Source organism: Balaenoptera borealis (genome assembly GCF_965194805.1).
Source record: "Balaenoptera borealis genome assembly, chromosome: 1".
NCBI lineage: Eukaryota > Metazoa > Chordata > Mammalia > Artiodactyla > Balaenopteridae > Balaenoptera > Balaenoptera borealis.
Window position 1 is genome coordinate 4,679,718 of NC_138860.1, and position 20,521 is coordinate 4,700,238.

The following is a 20,521-nucleotide window of genomic DNA, read 5'->3' on the forward strand; positions in this document are numbered from 1 at the left end:
AACCCGTGTCCCCTGCACTGGCAGGCGGATTCTTAACCACTGTGCCACCGGGGAAGCCCTGTAATTTTTAAAAAGTTCCCACAGGCACCTTCTCAAAACATCACAGTGGAGTGAGGGGGGGAATAATTTCCAGGTTACAGGTGAGAAAACTCCAAAGAGGCAAGTTATATGACTTATCCAAGATTATACAAGGAGAAAATAATAGAATTCAGATTTCCTGACTCCTATAAATCAGTTATTAAGTTCAGCCTATCGTGTGTCTCTTCACACACACTCACACACACACACACACACACACACAGCCCTGAGTAACTGTGGCTTCTTCCTGGAAATCGAAAGACTGCAGAAATCTGCATACAAACAAAATTTTCTCAAGCTCTGTAAAGCCACAGTTCACAGCTAGGGTTTCATGGGCTGGAATGCAATCCTCAAGACCACAGAAAAATTGTGTTTAGCTCAAAACCCAACCACATCCTGGAAAGTTCTGAGCCAGCCTCGGGTCCCCAAATCCCTTGCTTTTCCTAAATGAACACTTCTGCCATTATAGGAGTCTTCCTTATGCATCCTGCTTTACCAAGGATAATCCTTCTGGCCAGGATAATCCTTTTTAAAAAACAGTATTTATAATACCCCTTTACTGTTCAAGAACCTTTATAAAATTCCTGTCACTTAACTGTTAGACAAAATTTAAATTCACCTCAAGTATTCAAGGCTTGCTAGGCAAATGAATAAAGCAAACATAAAGAGGCCCATCCTGAAGAGTATCTATTTCCGTTTTGAAAAATCATGTATTTCACACTTAAAAAATATTTGACATAAAGAAAAAGATCATTTTTTACTATAATCCATTTTGATCTAAAAACTACATGAGGATACACTTCCAAATAATGTTTTCATTTAACAAATCGCAATAGAATGCATAAAACGCAAGGTCCTATATTAGACTGGGTGACCAAAAAAAATGTAAAAATTAACTTATTTCCTTCTCTCAAAGAGCTTAAAATATAGCAGATAAGAATAAGGACGAACTTCTATGAAATTGCAACAAATTATGATATTGACCATATTCCATATCAAACAATATTCCCAATTTTCTAAGGTTTTTTTAATGTAAAAAAAGGAGGGGTTAGGTATCAAATTATACCAAATGCTTTTCTGCTCTAGTAAGCTTATCATACAAGTTTTCTTACTGAACCAAACAAGGTAATGAATCATATAACTAGACCTTTTCTATTAAACCACCTTTATATGCTCAGATAAACCATCCTTGATTAATGAATGACTGACTCTTCAACTGTTCCATTAGTCTTAATTTTATTACAGAGTGTACACCAATATTCAGAAGTGTTTTCCAAACTCTGTTCTTTAAAACACCAGATTCCCTTAAGTTGTTATTGGTATTCCACAACCAAAACAGAGAGACAGAGAGAGATCCATCATCAAAGGTATCTGCAAAATACTGGGCTAAACAAATACTGGGCTAGACTTCTCGGGGACCCTAATATGCTAAAAAGAGCACTGTGACTCTCCAAAATGGTACCCTATACAGATTTTTCCAAAACTGTCTAGCCACAAAACTCTTCCACAGAACTTCCATTAATCTCTTGGAGAACTCTGGTAATCTGTTAAACACAGCTCGGTTGACATTTTACTTAAATGTCTGGTCCAATTTTTGGTATTAAGAATATACTAACTCAAGAGCATGAATCAGAAGATTCCCATTCATTTAATTTTATGAAATGAAAATATAAAAACTGGGCTTAGAAGTCTGTTGCGAAGACAGCTCATATAACTTCAATTCTTCATGGTTACTGGTCTGCTAATGATTACAGCGAGTCAGTTTTTTAAAACTGTCCTTTATTGTCTTCAGTGCTTTTCTCTTTTTCATTCAATTCTACTTTGGAATTCTTATTCTTAACCTTCTGTGTTTTCTATTGTGTTTTCCTTATAAATCTTGGCCTACCTTTTTATTTTTAACCTTTCTATGTTTCTTTGTTCTAAGCATCTTTTGAAAGCAGGACACAGTCGAGGATTATTTTTTAGGTTGAGTCCGTCTTTTAAAACAGAAATTTAATACATTTAACACATTTAACACGTTAAAGACATTTAATGTAAACTGTTTCACTGGTATTTGTCTTTTATAGTCTTGTTTTTTGTTTCCTTCCTGTTTGTTTTTTCATCTCTTGCCGTATGAACCATGTTTGCTTGCTTTAATCCTGTCCAGCTACTCAGAAAACAAACATATATCCCCTCCTATTTTAAATGCTACTGATGGTGACTTCCAAGTTTTTTTAAGTCCTCCATTAACCAGTTTTTGGCTGATTATCAAGGGAAAAGTGAAATCCATCTTATGATACACAATCCCGTCCAGGTTAGCCAAGGGCTGATCACGCCATTACTTTTCCCCTAATGCTCCGTATCTCCAAATCCTCAGATTATATGTTTTATAGCCATAGCCTATCTAAGTTATTCCTGGCATTTTGTACTATTTCCAATCTTGAATAACACCTGTTTAGTCCTGCTTTTACATCTAATTTGCTCCAGTACTCATTCCCAGTGCTTTCGTACAAAGATGGCCCCTTCCCAAACTCTTAGTTTTGACTTTTCTCCTATAGTACATCTTTAAGTATTTTTTCTAAAGGTCACACATGCAACACATTTTCTCTACCCCTTGAAAATCTGAAACCATCACTCCCTTTTAATCACACGTGAACAATAATTTGGCTATGTATACACTGTTTTAGCCACAACACCATGCTTTGTTCTCTGCAGTAACTGGTCCGTTACTTCCAGTATTTTGTGATACTAAAGAGAACACGTTAATCCCTTCCAATTTCTTGGATGAAGATCCAAGTTCCAGTGACTTACTTTTATCAATTATTGGTTAATGTATTTACTTCTACTTAATCTACTACCTGCCTGAAATAAATCAAGCTAGCAATCTGAATCACCACCATAAAGGGTGTGATTAGAAAATTATTTTATCTGCTTCTTTCATTTCCACACAAAATACATCTTTTGCTCTATGATCAATGAGCAATTCTGCTTATTTGCTTGCTCAGGTTTCCTTGAACGGCAAGTCCCTTGATTATTTAAATCAATAATTATGCATTTTCATCTGGCACACAGCCTGCTTCTTAAATACTGATGATTTATGAACCAACAGCTCCAGAATCTCATTTCCAACCCTACCGGCTGGATCTCTCTGCCTGATTAGCCAAACCAGAAACGTCTAAAATCTTGACCACTTCAAATCCATTCTACTCTGTATTCCCTCCTCAGTGAATGGCACTGCCACTCAGTCATATAGTTCCTAGGCCATCCCAGACCCTCTGACTCCCTCACCTGCACGAGTCCCCAACTCCCATTAATTCTACCTTCCAAACCCTCTCTCTGCTTCTCCCGGACTCTCATGATCCTTGCAGCTATTACAACCAATTAATTGTTCTTCCTGACTTTGGTAATGTAATTCCTACTCTCCACACCCACCATAATGATCAATCTCAAACGAAAACCTCAATATGTCACACTCCTGCCTAAAACCCTTTAAGGAATGAAACTTTTCTTAGCCTTACTGGCTTGCATATAAATCCTATACTCTGGCCTTAATGAACCATTGACACTTCTTCCAAATGCCAGGCTCTTTCACGCCTGTGTGCCTCTGACACACTGTGCCATCCTAGCTGAAACACCCTTCCCAGCTAGCCTGCCTGCCTGGCCAACCTTGCTTCATACTCAGGTGAACCTTTATAAAATACCCCTTTAAGTAATTTGTCCCAGGGCATTTTAATGACTCCATTATCTGTGCATCTGAGGTCCAATACCAACACAAGCAATTACTATTTAAGGGCAGAATCTGTCTCTTCCTTTTTTTTTTTTTTTTACCTCCAGTACATATGAAAGTCCAATAAACACTTGTTAAATAATCAAATTTAGAAAACAAGAATTTATAAAGAACACAGGTCTAACAATCAGGACCTAACTAGTTCAAATTCACATGAGCATCTACTGACACTTCTGAATGATTAAGGACAAGTTATTGCTCTGCTCTGAAGGAAAGCTCACAATGAGCACACAGTCTGCGGTGACACAGCAAGGCCCCAAATCCTTCTCCCTGAGGGACAAATACGGGGAGTTTTCTACCGGAAACAAGTGCCTGGAAGAATGAAGTATTACTACTTCTCAAAAGGGTTAAAGTGGAATACAAATAAAAGATGGTATTATTTCTTCTGCTTATCGTTACAGAAGAATTTCCTATGAGGATAAAAAAAACAAGTGATCCTTACTCACCCCTTTCAAAGAAATTTGTCCAAAAAAGCTTTTGACAGACTTTCCATTTGTTTTGGTTAACTGTGGGCACAGGATGCTGCTACAAACACAATAAATGTCCCTTATCATTCTGCCATGTCATTCAGTTACCCACACAGCAACAACGAAAGCCTGGCAAAAGCACATGATCACTAGGCCAACCATTCAGCTGTAACACCAGAAAAAAGCATGGTAGCCAAACTATAACCATCCACGGCAAAAGACTGACATACGTAAAGAGCTAAGATAAATAGCTTGGACCCATCTTCCAAACCTGATTATAAAAAGCATTCCTTGTACTAAATAATTCATAGTAGTGAATTCTATCATAACAAAGCTGATAAGACCCCATGGAATACAAGCCAGTACTTGGGAACACTTTAATGAGTATGAATTATGTATAGTAAGGTCATTTGTTTTAACAGCCTTTTGTCTGTAACAAGCACTCACTAACCAAAAAATCATCACAAAAAAATAAAAAACTTATTTAAATAAAGGAAAAATTTAATAGCTGTTTCTGAATTAACACAAATTTTACATTTTGTCTTTATTTAAAAAAAGCTTATAAACTGCTGTTTCTTCATTTGTTTATTAGCACATGTGCTCTACCAAAGACACTGCTCTATATTCTGATTATTCCTGAACTTGCAAAACCCTCGTTTCTTTCCAGGCTAGTTTACAGTAAACTATGAAGTGGTTTTAAAAGATGTCCTATCACTTCCTTCCTTTGATGTTCCTAAACACCAGGCAAGGAAAGGAGCCCTACAGCCCAGTGGTAAAGGCAGGACTCCCACCCGGGTCTCCCCACATCCCTGCCAGGGAACTTCTCCACTGACCCACACCCAGGGCCCCACGACATTCTCACGACCTGAGTTAGTCATAACAACAGAGTCTATCTAAGGGACAATTAGGTTAGTAGGACACAATCAGCGTCTAGCAAAACAAACTTCTATGAAAACTCCTGCCTTGCCCCCTCCTGCCCACCCTCACCCCTCAAAAACAGAAAGAAGAAGAAGAATTAGACCTCTTGGCTGCCTGACCGCCTTTTTACTGTGCACAGACTTCTAATGCAATGAAAGTTAACAGAAAATTAAGAAAGAAGGGAGAAAAAGCAAAGCAGGAAAAGCCACTGACTCATAGTCACACAAAACTGTCCTAGCTTTTAATAAAAAGATTTCTCAACAAACGTAAGTAAATCATGGCTATACTTCACGTTTTAAAATTTACCTTCTGCGGAACTAACCTCGATCGCTGTTACAGTCTTCTTCACACCACAGACGCGAACAAGTCTTTGAACGGACTCTGTGGCGTTGCGCAAGGCAGCTGCCGGGCAGACTCTCTCAGCAAACTCTGCCCAGTCACGTCCCTCCTGCCTGCACCGCGGTGCAGGCCCCCTGCTCTTCTCAACACGCACGACAAATCATGCCAAACCTTTACATTCACTAGAAACAAATGTACTTTCTCCGGCACACTTATCATGTGAAACTACGATTTTATGAAGATACTATCCAAAGAATAAGGATGCCTATTGTAAATTAATAGTGGCAATAACAAACATGTTATGCTGAGGAAGCTACCTAGGACCGCACGGGAGACTTTAAACATAAAGGGCTCACGGGAAAAAACTGAACATCTAATGAGTAGTGATTACAGACTTACCCTCAAAATGGAATTATATAATTGACATCTACTTCAGTTTTGTTTTCAGAAACCTTCTGACTCTGCAAAAGTCCATTCCTCTGACTAAAGAACTGATAAAATCTTAGAAAAATGGCAAACAGTAAGAGGCTTTAAAAGCACAGATTTATTAAGGATGGAAACAGCCTTATTTGGGTCTTCACAAGAAACACCTTACATGTCATACTTACAGCTAAAGTCGGGCAGTGACACAGAAGTTAACTTTTAATTTCTCCCAGGATTCACTGAGTATTTACTTATCTTTTAGTGAAACTGCCCTTGTACGTGAAGAAGGCTGGACAGGCCCTGACACACCTTCCCCAGACATGCTCACCTGCTTCCACCTTCCACGCTGATGACCCCGGAGCTGCTCCCCAGCCGGACTGCTCTGCGGTGTTCAAGCCACACGCAACCACCAGCTACCTACCAGACAGGCCATGCGGGCATCCCACGGGCATCCAAGCTCCACGTGAGGCGTTCCCCACCCCCGCCCCACCGAGAAGCCATGTTTGTTCTTAGCTTGGGTAGTTCTGACGAATGCACATTGAATGAGGACGGAGGAAGCGTTCTGTACTCTCGGCGTAAACAGCAGGACTCTGAACTCTACGCTGATCTGGTTAATATTTCTTCTCCTTTGTTCTTCAGCATTAGGCACTATGATAACTTTACCTAAAACTAAGGCAAAACCTGTATTTCCTTGTATCTTAGAGTATTTCCACTTTCCCTTCCCAAGCCAACAGGAGGGATCTGTGCCCTTCTGACAGTCACTGATTTTATGGTGCCCCGCGTGGGAGGACATCTTGGCGCCGCAGTGACAAGGGCAGACCAGCGGTAAGCGTATTCTGTATAGAGCTCTGAGAAGGCCTCCAAAACCATACGAGACAAAGTTTGTCCTCCTGACCCCCATGATCACACTCCTTCTGCTTATGAAGGAGGACAGAGACAGTCACAACTGCAAAAGAATTAGAAAACCTAACAGAGAGATGAATAAACTCTTCACGCTTAGTCAAAGACATCTAAACCCCTGCCTTCAATGAGGCAGCAAACACCAGGACACAAATAAAACATCCTAAGAATCTGCAAGAAAGTGAAGTCTCTAATGTCTTTATTTCATCCCATTTCAATACAGAGCCACAGCTACTCAAAGGTGGGGGACAGGGGTAGGGAGAAAAAAGTGCTGGAACTGGAGATAGAGGACAATATCACCTACCCAGACCCTCTGCCGTGACTGTGGCCCATCCCGGACGCCCGTCCGCTTGCTTCCTTATCTTCTCCAAAACCCACTCAGCCACTTTTTGACCACAGCCAACGTGTCTCCCAGTTGCTGGGAATACAAAAAGCACCGAGGCAGTTGCGATCCATCAAGTTATTCGTCGGCGAGACATAAAGAAACCGGCTTTGCAGTGTCAGGAAACACGTACCCCGCCGGACGCCGTGGCAGGGACTGCCAGCACAAGAGCGGCAGCCAGGCCGGCCCCGCAGAGAGAGCACCCAGGTGCGTCCGAAGGAACTGTGCCAGCTGGCCGGGCAGAGGACGGGCACGTCCCGACTGACGCAGGGAGAGCGGGGCCACCACAAGCAGGGTAGGAACGCAGGAGCTAAGGACGCAGCAGAGGGAGCACCAACGCCCAAACCGCAGTTAGGAGACTAAGGGATTGGAAATTATTCAAGACAATAGTTGAAGGATTTTAAACAAGGGAAAAACCTACCTAGAAACAGGTAGAAGGTGTTGGAGGTGTTTCTTTAAAAAATGAATCAATAGGTAGATAGACAAACAAATAAATTTAACTTAATCCTAAAATTTTAAAAGGGGAGAAAAGTTAGAGGACGCTAAAGGGGGAATCTATTTTTTAAAAAAAAGAAAGAAAGAAATAGCACTTCTTCTTGGTAATCTTACTTTTTCTTGGTAACTTTAAAGTATAGTATAGGATCACTTAAGTCGGGATTTTCAAATATAAACTAAATTTCTTCATACATCTCGTAAGCCAAACTCAACTTAATACATTTTTTTAACAAATATATCTGAGGTCTCCTTTATAATAACCTTGATTCTATTTTGATGCTAGTTCCTGACCTGCCATTAACTAAGAACCAAATAAAGAAGTATCAAAGCACTATAGCTTTTACCCCTATTAAAAACTAAACTTGAAACCATAAAGATACAAGTAACTCTTTATAATCACATCACAGGAGAGGAAAGCGTCAATCTTCTGAGCACAGTACTCAAGACCTTTGATAAGGTGGTACCTTCCCAGGTTAATTGCCTATGTGCTTCTTCTTGAGTTCATGAATATACAATGTATTTCTGGTCCATCTGGCTTGCCCTTTAAATGTTTTTTAAAATAATTATTGACATTTTGATTGTTCTTTTAAACTTCTAGCAATGAAAAATATGAAAAGATACTAAATAAAACGTATCTGTTTTGAAGTGGAACAACTTTTTACTATGTCAGCATTTGATGAACACAAATCAAATGATAATTTTCCATCAATTCAAATTAGTAATTATTCCTAAGAAGGGAATAACTTAGTTCAACATTTTCTCCATGAGGGGATTATTAGAACATCATAATGGAATTCATTTGGCAAATATATACAGTAAGCACCTTCTATGGGCAGAGAGAGGTTCCTTCCCCTTTACAGAAAAGCCAAACCACTTACCTTGAACTAGGAATGGGCTAGCCTCTAAGGAAGGGAAACATAAGGATACCTAGTGAACATCTTAGTAAGTCAGGTTCAAATCAATGTCATCTGACTCCTGGTCCTGTTTTAATGTACGTCCTAATTAGAGGAGCTCAGTTCTTACTTTGTTCCTTGTTGCCCAAGCCTCTAATTTATACCTAATCACCCAACTGGTCTCTGTCCTGACTCCACACACCCCCCCCCATCCCCACCAACTTCATGTCTGGCATACTCCTGTTTTTTCCCAGTCCTGGTTCCCATCTCACCCCACTCTGAGATCTTTCAAAAATTCAGAGTTCAGACGCCAAGCCCAGGTCAGACCTTTACCCATTTCACAGAGTAAACCTCCCTCACACCACGCCCTGTGGGCCCCTGTGTCTGCCATTCACCCTACACTTCCCTGAAATCAACTGCCCAACTGTCCTGGACGTTCTCTCACTACGAGTATCTACCCAGACCTTCTGCCCCATACAGGCTCTGGGATGCAGCCGTCTGCCATTCCCTGAATGGCCAGTTCTGACAAGAATGGTCCCAGGCCCTGCAGGAAACACAAATATGTACAGGACATGATTCACACCTTCCAGAAGCATATATTCCAGGGAGGAAGCTAAGACAAGTACAACTACGGGGAGAGTCGATAAGCACTAAAGGCCTAAAGAAGCAGAAGAAAGATTTCTTTGTACTTTTTGTACAACATTTGAGCAGAGTCTTAAAGGATAAAGATGATATTTAATCACTGAGATTGAACAGCTGAAGTATAAAAAAAATGGACATTAAAAGCAGCTAGAAAAGCATAAAGATAAAGCAGACAGGCCAGAAAGGGTACAAAATTTATCGAAAAATGGTAAGTTGTCAGATGGGACCAACATCTGGGGGAGAACAAAGACGTGAATCTGGAAAGGCAGGTCAGGGTTGAGGCTGAAGACAGAGGTCCCGATACAGAGCTGTTAAAAACGGGTGAGCCGGGAGTGAGCATACAGATAATACTGCTCACGCCTGTCTCCCATCTTCTGCAATTAATCAAAACGGAGTTTTAAAAGCATAAAGACAGATCTTTGTTTAGATTATTTGTCTACTCACTGTGGGCTACTTCCCAATACCCCCAAATTTCGTTCTTCCACCTGTGCACTGGTGGGACCCAGGAGGAGAGTGGGGAGAACAGTAAAGGAACAAATGGGGAAAGGAGGGGCATAACAGGAAGAGACGCAGACTCATCCTTACAGCCGCTGCAGGTCTCCAGGGAGCAAATGGCCTGCCCCTCTGCCTGCACGCAGGTGTGCCTCCCAAATTCAGAGAAAGCTGGCCTTGATTCGAAACTAAGTTTAACATCAAACGCTGTGCAGCCGACTGGATCATCTTCCCAACGGTCTCAAAATGCATATGCAAATACCCCACAAGCTTCACAGTGAAGAAAAATGGATGTTCGTTTGGGTCTTAACTCTGGAAACACTGCCATTCAGAGGCTGACAACCCAGCTCAAAAAAGGCCTAGGAACTGCAGCGCGCCCTGCAGGGACCACACCCCGGGAGACAGGGTGCCCTGGCAACCTGAACACATCGTCGCAGCCCAGGCTCCTTTTTATTCACTGCACCATTAATCACACTCCCGGTGATCTCTCTCCTAAGCCAGACACTCAACTCTTAAACTGAGTTCTGTGGATATTAATTTAACTCACCCTAAGACCCTGTGCTTGGCCTTTGAAAATATATAAAAATGAACCTGGACTCGATCCAGGACTTCAAAACCTTCTTTGTCAAGCTGTCTCTTCTTACATTATTTATGATCTACATATGTATATGTATATATATATATTTTTTTTTAAGGTGGGTGTAGAAATGGTGATAAACAAAAAGGGCCTGAATTTATTGATACACTCCAAATTAATTAAAGAAAAAGGTAAACAAAAAAATCACTGATAGAAAGTAGTTTTAAAATGGCCACGTAGGCTTGCTTAAGTAGAGAACATACTTACATGTTAAGGCCTGTATCTGGGACAAGGAGGGCAGCTAGAAAGGACTCGAGAACCAGCCCCTTGTTATGGATGGAAAAAGGAACAGGTTAGTCATCACGCTGTCATCACGCTGTTCCCGAACACTTTCCAGCTCGGCCAGATAAGCAGGACAGGAGACCCTGGCAAAGTCAAGCCCAGGAGTGACAGAGAGAACTGCAGGTAGAGCTCGGGCCTTGGGGCCTGGAGGCAAAATCTCTGCTGCCAAGCTAAGGGCTTTGCCCTTAAGCAAAATGCAAACCATCTCGGGGGTAAGGAAGTGGTAAGCTTTCACACCCAGCTGAGAAAAATACCCTAAAAATGCCAAAAATGGTGAGAACAGCACACAGCATAAGCAGTACACTCAAGAGGGACCGTTTGGTTGGGGCAGAACTAAAATTAACACTTAGATGTACTATTTTCTTTCGCTAGTTTGAAGTGGCATTTTCTCTCCTATTATTACTCAGTTCTTATTTACAGTTATATGTATTTATCTAATTTATTTTAATTGATTTATAACACTGATTTCAGTAATACCTGGCCACCAGTTGAGCTGAGACATTGGCTACATGTGCCAGAAGGGTCTGATTACTAAGCGTGAACTACTCCAAGGGCCACACACCCTCAGCGAGAAATGATGGTAGCAGTAGGGATGGACTTCCATCATAAATAATTTTTTAAATGAAAAAATCTTTTTTAAAAAGGCCATGTGGCATTTCTTACTGTTGCCTGAGGAACACCTCCATTAAAATCACTTGCACTGCATCAGAGACCAGCAGCTTTCCAATCTGTGTATAACAACCATCTGGGGTACTTGCTTTTAAATGCCAGTGCTTGTACGTACCAAATCAGTGTCTCTGACACAGGCATTCTAAGGACCATAGTGTGAGAAACACAGTAATAAGACAAATGCTTTGAAAATACAGCCTACCACGGTGATGGCAAGAAGGTCACCATGTATTCCTGAACAGCTATACAAGTTTTCTAAAAATTATTTTCAATGTACAAATAGATATAACTATTTCAAGGAATCGTAAGATAAATCCTTTAGGATTGATTTGATTAATCTCTAATAACTGCTTTGTAAGATAGGATTTTCACTGAAACAGGGAACACATATAATAAACAAATGAGAACCAACTTAAGAGAGAGGCATGGCTACAGAGAAAAAGGAAACAGCCCATCATGATCTCTGAATCACGGCAAAAGAAGAAATTAACGGGAGAGACTGGTCAGTGGGGTTGCCAAACATTTCAGTCATACATACTGTGCGAGAAGCAACAAGGACACGTAAGTTATTGTCAATACAGCAAAATGACAAACAACAATGAAGCCTGGCCCTCATGAATCAAGGTATCTAATATAATGAAATGTGTATTTATGAAATACTGACCAAACAACCCTGTGATCACCCAAGAGCTTTCTGGCCTTTACTATCTATCTACCACCTCTAACTAAGGACTCTTTCCTAGCACTGGCCTCCATAACGGGAATTTCTTCTTCTTTGATCCTATTTCATAGTAAGGATATAGCAACATACCCTAACGTTCCTCGTTCTAGAGGCAACAGAAATACTTCCCCACTACACAGCTGGGCTCTCGAATATTTGCTGACTTGAATCAAGGCCCTGATATGGGCAATCAGAGGTGCAATGTCACTCTATCCTCAAGTCTTTTTTGAGCACGTACTGTGAATGCAACAAGACTGCTAATTCAAGCAAGTGAAAACAAAACACCACGCCTACTACCAAGAGCATGACAAAGGTAACACACAAGGCAATATGGACTATTAAGGAATCTAGTGGAATGTGGATTAGCAAATTCACATCCTTGAGTTTCAGTTTATTCTCACATTAAATGAAAAGGCCAGTTTAGACAATTTATAAGTTTCCTTCCAGTTCTGAAAGTATTTGATTTAGTGAATTATGGACTTAAGGTCTCCTAAGGGAAACTACAAAATAATGGTGAATGGAAAATGTGATTTTGGAACAGCTGTTCTGTAGTAGTATAAAATACAAACTGCAGATGACATATGTACAGGATAACCTGGGTACCTTTATCTCTCAGGTACAATCTCTGTACAACCTTAAAATACTCTGTTCAGAACAGAAAGACCAGAAATCTAAAAATCTCTTGTGTGGTGAAGAATCTGGGGGGGGGGGGGGGGGGGAGTACAGATTTTGCTTGTTAAATTTTAAGTGTAAGTGAATAGAAGTAAAGATGAGGTCATGAGGTGACCCTAATCCAGTTAAGACTGGTGTGCTTTTAAGAAGAGGAGGAGACACAGGAAGAAGGCCACCTGACACAGGCAGAGACTGGAGTGGCGCACCTATCAGCCAAGGAGCGTCCAGGACGGCCGCCAACACAGAGGCTGAGAGAAAGGCATGGGGCATGTTCTCCCAGGAGCCTGCACGGAGAGCACAGCCCTGGGGCCAATTTGATTTCTGACTTCTGACCTTCAGAACTGTGAGCGTAAACTTCTGTTGTTTTAAGCCACCCAGTTTGTGGCAATTTGTTGGGGAAGCCCTGGGAAACCAATACAGGAGGTGTTAAGTACCAAACCCAGAGCATCCATCACCTGGACCGTAGCAGTCAAGGGCGCCCAGAATAGCAGCGCCATCGTGAGCAGTGGCTGTGTAGTCCCAGGCTGGTGGCTTTCTGATCACGAAAGAGGCAGCAACTCCCTTGGTGGCCCGGTATTGGGAAACTTTGCTAGAAGCTCAGACTCCCTCCCAGCCACCAAATACTGTTAAACATGGTGTAATAAATTCCTTCCTACTTAAAAGAGAGAGGGAGAGAACGATGAGAATGATTAGAAGAGCAGTGGGAGAAGCGCCTAATAAAATACAACTCTTCATCAACAGCTGATACTTTGAACACTCTAGGTCACAAAATGACAAAGTGAAGTTGAAAACAATATGCCACTCAACAACCAAAATATTTATCAAATGTAGAAACTTCATTAAAACTTTAGTTCAGGTGTATATTAAAAATGTTTTAAAAAATGCCATTTTTTCAAAAATGCCATTTTTCACTGAATACCTCACCTGCTACTATGCTATTCTAAATGTGTCTAAATACCAAAGACTGTTTAAAAAAAAAAAAAAAAACACACACAAAAGAAGTGAATTTGTAGGTTACCATAAAAAATTGAGAATAAACATCAATTTATTCCTATAAAATCAATCCAACAATAAACATTCTTCTTGTATAATGTTTTTCAATTTACCTGTATTTGTTAAATAACAAACCATGCTTAGAAGTAAACTATTTGAAATAAGGACAAGCTATTTGGCTGAAATAAATTACCTATTGTCCAGTTCTGGGTATCTTTATGACAGTATGCAAACATATCCCATTATTTTACTATAGGGTTCAACAGTTAGATATAAAAGGCAATGGAAGACTGGCAACTCGTTACATTTTAGAGGTATAACAGTTTTTCATAAACATGTCTAACTGTTCCATTTTTCCAATCATAATATAATAGAGGATATGTGGCTTTGCTATGGTTACAACCACAAAAAAATTAGAGTAATTTGCCAGTTAAATATGAGAATATGAGAAAACTATCTTAACAATAAAAAAAAACAGAACTGGAAGCACACTAGAAAGAATATTCTGATTTTTTCCATTTTTGAATCAGTATTTAAGTATCTTTCTGCAGCTCTCACTTTTTTTGTTGTGCAAAATATAACCCCCAAGGCTCTTGTGGCTTTTTCTACCTGAGGAACTAAGGACGACTGTTCTTTCCCCGCAAAGTTCAGTAAAAACATTAACTCGTGCTGGGAACAATTAAATTATAAATATGGAAATCGCAGGGCAAAAGGGAAGAATGACTAAGGCAGAGAAAGTAGAAATGGCAGCAGAGCTGGGTAGGAGCCTCTTCAGATAAAGCTGGGCAGCAGGGCCTGCATCAGAAGAAACTGAGAAGACATGTGTTTCCCACCACAAAATGTCCTAAGAATAGAGAAAGAGGTGAAATGAAACTAACACTCACTGAGCCTACTACCCTACTTCTACAAAGACGTTGTCATTTACTCCTCAAAGCAATGTGACCTAAGCTGAGAAAACTACGGTCTGAACAAATCAAGTAACTCAAGCAAGGTCAGAGGGTAGGAGAGGAGCCTGGGCCTTAGTCTTTTTCACGTCACGGTAAACACAGAAAATAGTATTTGTGCAGCAAGGTCACACAAAGAGTAGAGGCTGGTAGCAGCCGGTGGCAACTAGCCCTGAAGCTCCAAAGCCCCAGGCCCCGCCCCGAGGTGTCAATATTTCGGCCCACCCAGAACCCACTCCTGGCTAGGACTGGGAAGTCCTACTGTGTAAGCTCAACACTGTTGCCTCTTCCATCCCACTCAGCCGCTTCTCAGCAGCTGCAACCAGGTCAGCCACAGCCAACTCTACTGAGAGCAAAGAGGCAGGGACCCCGCAAGTACCCCCAGGCCACAAACGCCGTGACTATAGCCTCTCCTTACAAATGCAGGCCCTTTTTAGAATTTTTTTTTTTTTTTACTGGAAAAAAAAGTCTTTTATAAAAGACTTAGTCAATAAATAAATAAATAAAAAGCTAAATAAAATGATTAAATTAGAATGCCAAAAAAAAAAGACTTTGTCAATTTTTCTAACAGGAAAAAAAAATCTGTGCACCCTCTTGCTCATGCCAGAAATTCTCTCTCACAGCGGCAAAAGCAGTCACTCCAGTCGACTTAGAACGAAAACTACTAGTTAAAGAAACACAGCAAAGCACATTCCTTCTAGGGCTATCAGTCAATCAAGCAAAGAAAAATGTCTGACATCAGAGTCCATCTTGGCTTAGCAACAAGAAGGAAGCCGGAGAGAGGGCAAATCCACTCGACATCACAGGATGGGTGTGGGATCCCCCCGAGGCAAAGAATGACAGAAATCCCTGAAAACGTGAATAAATCTGAAAGAGGCTGATATATTTATGAGGCCTCTGAGATTAAACACAAAATTTGGCAATGAATAACTGGGCGTTATTCTGAGAGGACTGGGGAAGATCAAGAGACCGTCACAAGGGATCAAAGGACCAGAAAAGGCGAACACAGTGCCGTGGAAAACCCCTGTCAGCCCAAACATCCATCCTAGAATCAGGTTTAGGCCCTTGGTACTACCTTCTAGGGCAGAGCTGGGCCTCCAGCCCGACTGAATGAAGAAAGTTTTACTGGAACACAGGCACACCCACCTGTTCAGGTATGTCCACGGCTACACTGGCAGTAGCTGTCACAGAGCCCATACAGCTCACAAAGCCAGAAACATTTACTCTCTCATCCTTCAGAGTCAAAGTCTGCGAACCCCTGTTCTCTACAAAAGCAACCTGGTGTGAAAAAACTGCCTTTAACGACTTCCACTGATTATCAATAGAAGACCAATGGCAAGGTTTACAGAAAGGTCTATTTCCGTTAAGTAACAGAAAACATATACATTTCTAAAATTTGATAGACCAATTAAATAACTTCCATTCAGTTACACACTATTCCGATTAACACTTTGGATAGCTATTAGCGAACAGCTCATTGTATCGGCTCATTATATACATAGTATGACAGCTGTTATTTTAACAAAGGTTAAAAAAGAGAAGTTACCCTGCTCAAAAAAAATAAGGAATGCTTCAAGACCATCTATCTGTCCTTCTCATTCCCACTGCTCACTAAAAACCATGAAATATATTCTCTAAGTGTTTTCCTTATTCTGTAAAGATATATAATACACAGGGATAATCAAACTATTAATCACCAAAAGAGGAATCAGCAGTTTAGAGGTTTTATAACTCTAAGAATGAATGGTTCTACATTAGTTCTATGTATAAGTTCAAAATTTCTCAACTGCCGTTCTATCCTGCAAATAAATATATTTGATTACAATTATATAAATTCCCTATAAAATTGAAGGGAGGAAGAAATGAATTGAAACATTCGAAAGTATGAAGAAATGTTTCTTAAAACATCTTGCTATACATTTATAGAAATGCTGATAAAGTAATTGCTGGTAAGGCAATTCAGAGCAAACATTAATCATACACGTCATTTCCAAAACACCCTTAGTATTATGCTAAGTTTGCTGCCATGTTTTATGAATGATGTAGTAAAACACCTACCCACATAACTCTTGAGCAAATATTTGAAGGGACAAATATATTAATTTGAATGAAAACAGGAATGTGGACAGAGTATTGCTTTATGCAGCTGCCCTGCACATTTTTAAAATACCAAAGCCTGTTTTAAAAAAAATCAAACAAAACCTGAAAGGAATTTTGGGGACCTATTACCTAATTAAGCAACTTCTTTTCCAAAACTGCATTAAGTAATCATTATTCTCTCCTCTCCAGATGCCTTGAACGGTGGCTACATTAGTAATACTGGAAAGATACTAAAATATCAGACAGTTCCAAAGAAAACAGCTTTTGGCTCTAGAAACACCGTAAAACTCTCTAATGATTTCTCTGACTACATACTTAAGTTAAAAAAAAAAAAAAAAAAAGAAAGAAATCTACATTTCAGTAAATGCACAAGAGTCGGGAAGAAAACACTTAAATGTCTGCAATAAACCAGAGCCTCACACTGCCAACTGCAACCACCAGAAAGATGAAGGGAGTGGAGTATGAGATCAGATACTCCTGCCCACAGACTACACCCGCGTTCTGGTCATGTGGAAACTACAAAACTGAGTTTTATTATCCGGGTAGGTTAACACCCGAGGCCTCAAACCTCCCTCCCCACCAGCACGCGGCCGTCATACCAGGCGTGCTTTCCTCATTCTTGGAGTAAGTGCTGCTTTAGGGGCTGGAATAGCGCTCTTGAAACTGTCCAGCCGGGAGAACGTGTGAGCGGGAAAGGGCGTGGAGGGCGCTGCAGGTGTGGCCCGAGTCCACGACCCCGAGCAGCACAGCAGTGCAAACTAGGAAATGAGTCTGCACTCCAGGGACGGTCGTTACTTTTTTAACTGAAAAAATCTTTTTTCAACTGTCGGAAGAGTCCCAAGTAATTGTAAAAACGCTTAAGGATTGGGATTCTGACATTTCTTGGTTTTCATTTTCAGATAATTTCAAAGAACAAGGAGGGGGCTTGTGAGAGAAACGCGTAAAATGAGGAAGGGGCTTGTGAGAGCCCCTCCCCCTCTCCATTAGTCACACCAACCGGTGAGTCCAAAGCGCGGCTGAACCTTGAAAGGAGACGAGCACCACGGGGTCCTAGGAACCTGCCGCTGCGCCCTCCTCATTTTACGCCTGTTTCTCTCACAACCTCCCCTTATCTTGCCCGTTTACCCCACACGCCCACCCCCATCTCACAAGCCCCCTCCTCGTTTTACGCGTTTCTCTCACAAACCCCCTCCTCGTTTTACGCGTTTCTCTCACAAGCCCCCTCCTCATTTGGCGCGTTTCCCTCACAAGCGCCCTCTCCTCATTTTGCGTGTTTACCTCTCAACCTCCCCTGATCCTGCCCGTTTACCCCACACGCCGCCCCCCTCCCTTGAGCCCCCGGGGTCGGGGGAAGTGCCCGCCCTCCAGCGGGAGCAGGGCCGTCCTCACCGCGCATTGGCTGCGGGGGCCGTCAGTCTGAAGGGGGCGGGGCCTCCCGCACGAGAGCCGAATCTCAGGACCGCTTGTCTTGCAAGGTCCCGGGCTGCCCCAGACCCCGGGAAAGCAACCAGCTTCCACTAGGGGTGCCTTAGCCTTTTAGTTTCGCCGCCCTCCTCCCGCCGTCCCCATAGTTTCTACCCCTTTGACGCCTCCGAGACGCGAAGTTTTTCAAAGCTCCAACATCTCTCCCCCACCCCAGCAAGCTCCCACCTAGTCCAGGGCCAAGCGGAGGATGCTGCGGTTTTAGGAGTGAAGCAACCTGTGGACTGGATCTCCTCGACGGTAGCGAGGGATCCCTTCCTCTGGAAATGAAATTGCTTACGCTTTATGTTAACCGTTTTGGGGGCACTGGCCTTCATCAAGCGTTACAGCCAAGAATACTCGGCATCAATTCAGCAAGAGTTGCCACAAAGCATTAACAGAGTTAACTGTATCTCTTGTCTAACTATTCACCCTTTCAGTGTTTGTCTGATAGTACCAAACGTACCATAAACTTTTTGAGTGAAAGTACTATGCCATTCTCCGACCACACCCGGAGCAGCTCAAGCTCCTGCACAGACTTGATGGGTCTCACACACACATTCTGTACTTTATTCTGTAATGCAACCTGGCGAGACACACTGCTGTAGCCTGCTGGGAGTGTGCATACTCCTTCAAACTGCAAATTCCTCGGAGAAGGAATTAGAAACAGCGGTTCTAATTATAACGGGTACACAATACTCTACAAACCATGGGCATCTGATCGTTTCAACTGCATCCTTACGATCAGTAGCCTCAAAGGAGGGGAAAGATCATTTCACTTCTGCAATATGTTTCTGACTTTCAATTCCATCACCAACAATGCTCAAGGATGGAAACATATCTTACTGTAAAATAAGTATATTTTTAGTATCTATCCCTAACAAGGACTGCAGTTGTGCAAGAACAAGATTCACCTGTGTGAAACATCATCTCCCAAGGCCTACAGTATATAGGAAAGAGGTAACAGGGATTCTTAAATCTCACTGTAGGATCCTTCCTCTAGGTTGTGTTCGCTTCCTGACCCTGTCCTGGGGCAACGTGGTCTTCTTTTCTCCTTTCTCCTCTGCGCTCCCCCTCGCCTCTATGGCTTTGGCCTCAATGTTCAATGTCTTTATTTCTTTTCCATTGCCACTATCACCACCAATGTTCGCTACTGCCTTGCAATCCCTCTCTCTGACGTTTCCTAGTCCTGACAGAGTCCCAGTAAAGCTCCCTCTCCAACAGGTCGGTCACCCTCCCCGCACTGCTCAAGGCCGGTCTGCAAGCCTCCCACCACCCACCTCTCCTCAGAAGTTCGCTCTGCCCAGTCCGCCTGAGGCTGACGGCTGACAGCTGGACCCAACCAATCCGCGTGGAATAAATAACCGCCGCCGCCAATGAGCGTGCGGCGGGAGGCGGAACTTCGCCAAGTTCCTCGGGTCCCCAAACCGAGACCTGTTGCGCCGCAGCCGTGGCCGCGGAGTTTCTTAGTTACGGCGGCGGCCTCGGACGCCCGAGCCGCACGGGGCACGAGGCTCTCGCCACCGCCCACGACCGGACCAAAGCCCCCGCCCGCTCGGCCGCGCGCCCCGCACAGCCTCCTCTCCCCCTGGCGGGGTCCCGAGGCCGCCGCGCGCGAGCCTGACCTCCCCTCCCGCCTGGCTCCCGCCGGCGGCCCCAGCCGGCGGGGCCCCGACCCGCGCGCCAGAGACACCGGCGGCGACTCACCAAGAAGCGGGGAGCTCTCCGTTCTCCGGCCCGCGAGGGACCCGGGGCGGGCGGGCGGCTCGGCCAGGCGGCGCCGCGCACAGGCCCGCTGGGCCGGGGGCTGTGGCTGCTAGGCCCGGAGCGCTGGCCACCTCCCGCCGCGCCGCCCCCGCGGACGCTGCAGGCACGGGGACCCACCCTGTGCACAGCGAGGCGCGTCCGGAGCGCGAGCTTAGCGGTGGCCCATCCTCCCAAGACTCCCGCTCCTCCTCCCGCGGCCGCTGCTGTCAGGAGTATAAACATCCCGGCATCCCCGAGGAGGAGGCGGAGCGTGCGTCGGCACCGCCCCCACGCCGAGCCCCGCCCCCGAGCCCTGCTCTGGCAGTACGATGCACCCGCTGGCCGCACGGTGCATCTGCTGTCCGCTGGCCTCCGCGTAGGGACCCCCTCCACTTCCGCGCTGGAGCCCGGGCGGGTCTGGGGGAGCCCTCCTGTGGTCAGACCGAACCCTATTCCCTTCTTTCCGGCCAACTTCCCTCCAAGCCGGGGGTCGGCTGCTTT

At 43.2% G+C, this 20,521-nt stretch overlaps 1 protein-coding gene across 10 annotated transcripts in view; it reads right to left on the reverse strand.

Annotated features, from left to right (window-relative positions):
- NEK7 (NIMA related kinase 7) overlaps positions 1-20,272 on the reverse strand; it is a 158,974-nt gene extending 138,702 nt beyond the window's left edge. For 5 of the 10 annotated variants that reach the window (XR_014245558.1, XM_082395340.1, XM_082395339.1 and 2 more), the window contains exon 1: positions 19,982-20,271. The gene's annotated coding sequence lies outside the window, so the exon portion shown is untranslated. Of the gene's footprint in view, positions 1-5,535; positions 5,646-19,981 lie in introns of those variants that run through there. The other 5 variants (XM_082395331.1, XM_082395332.1, XM_082395341.1 and 2 more) reach the window with 4 other exon arrangements.
- Positions 20,273-20,521: the final 249 nt, after the last annotated feature.